General features: G+C 53.4%; 1 protein-coding gene across 1 annotated transcript in view; it reads right to left on the bottom strand.

Moving 5' to 3' along the window:
- RNF220 (ring finger protein 220) overlaps nt 1-1,864 on the bottom strand; it is a 200,511-nt gene that overhangs the window by 31,770 nt on the left and 166,877 nt on the right. The window lies entirely within an intron of this gene.

Genomic DNA, 1,864 nt, shown 5'->3' with positions numbered 1-1,864 from the left:
GGCTCCGGGAGGGGAAAGGAGGTGCGGGTAAGGGTGTGAAGTAGGGTCCGCTCTGAGAGGATGTGGCGGGGTGGGGGGTGTCGGCGGGGAGGATCATGGGGTGGGATGGAACAAGGGGGGGGTCTGTTACCAGCAGTGGGTCTCCCGGGAGTTCAGAGGTGGGGTCCTGGGGACTAGACTGTAGTGTGGCCCCAAGGAGAAGGCAGAAAAAGAGATTGGGGTCCCATTCTCCAAACCAATAGGGGTGCACAGCTTTTACAAGATTATTACACCATCTTGGGCTCTGAGGGGAGTCTGCATGGGGAGGAACTGTCCTGCACAGCCAAGGTACAGAACTCAAGTGCAGAGGAAGCTTCTCTCTGTGGCCATTCACTCCAAACTATAATAGTTCTGGGGCTGGGGTGGGGGTGGTGGTGGGTAAGAGCATGGACTTGAATTTGAATCTTTACTCTTCATTCTTCCAAGCCTGTTAGGATTGGAAAAATCATGCAATTCTTCTGTGCCTCAGTTTCCTCATCTGTAGAATGGTTTTAACTCTTTTAAATGCAGTTAATAATGATTACCTGTCATTATTATGAGGGTTATAGCACAGATAAATGAATGCTATGTCAAGTACTTGACAGGAGTTAGTGTTCAATAAGGCTTATTTTTGCTTTGGTTAGTACAGTCTTCTGTGGTAGCTGTAAGCATTCCCACAAATTCTTTAATTCTCTTCCATTCAACAGGTAGAGCTTACAAATTTAACTGTCCTATATGGAATGGGGTGGACTTGGTATCTTGCTTGCAATGAATAGAACGTGTTGGAGTCAGTAGTGTCTGATTCCATGGCCCTTGGCAACAGTGAGATAGTGAATGTTGTTTTAAGCTGCTAGGTTTGGGGGTAATTTGTATACCACAACGATAGGTAACTAATACTTCTTCCTTCAAAATTCAGCTCAGGCCCCAGTTCCCTCAGGAGGACTTCTCTGCTCCAAGCTGGGTTTGGTGCTCCCTTGTGCTTCCACAAGAAGCCTTGGTCCCTTCGGGTTTCTAATTTTAGTGTATCTGTGGCGGAAGCAAGCACCCTCAGGGTCTCCATTGCCTGCCTCTCCTCACTGCCAATCTGTGAGCGTCTGAGGGGCAGGGCCATTTCTCACTCCTCTCTGCATGCCTTGTGCCCTGTACGGGGGTTTAAGTGAAAGCATCAGTCAAGTTTTATAACTTGTACAAGGGAGGGGTTGGAGGTAGTGGCCCAGGCTGTGCCCCCGGGGCAGCTGGCACTTCAAAGGTGGCAGCAGCCTTATATCCCACCCAGGAGAGGAGAGAAGGGAGAGGATCAAGGAGGATGCAGCTAACGTGGTTGGGTGAGGGGGCAGGAGCCACAGGACGCGTGCCATGCATGGGGGATGCCCTGCCTCATTTGCGGTCTGCCCAGAACTCTCTGAGTGACGCAGACGCAGACGTGACTTTACTCTCCTGCAGGAGTCAGTTTCCCCATCTGCGAAACGGTTGATCAAGACCCCACAGTTCGGCGAGCTGACGGCAGGGGGAGGAGGAGCCTGGAGCCTCAGCGCCCGGGTGCCCCGTCTTTGCTCAGCCTCCTCGCGCGCCTCCGGCCTCACAGAGAGAGGCAGGGGCGGGGCAAGGGCAGCCGCGGCTGGGGCCCGCCCCGCGCCACCCGGGCACGCGGGCGCCGTCAGCCCGGAGGGAGCTGACACGCTCCTTGGGAATTTATCACGCACCCAATTACAATGTTAATTGGCAAGTTCCTGAAATCAATTAATTCGCAAATTTTTTCCAATTAAAAACCCAGATAAATCACGAGGGCGGCGGCGGGCCGGTCCAGCCCGCAGTCCGGTGGGCTCGGCGGCCGTGGGGAGGGGAG

This window comes from Condylura cristata, unplaced genomic scaffold, assembly GCF_000260355.1.
Source record: "Condylura cristata isolate star-nosed mole 26May11 unplaced genomic scaffold, ConCri1.0 scaffold00008, whole genome shotgun sequence".
NCBI lineage: Eukaryota > Metazoa > Chordata > Mammalia > Eulipotyphla > Talpidae > Condylura > Condylura cristata.
This window is presented reverse-complemented; position numbering and strand designations above follow the sequence as displayed.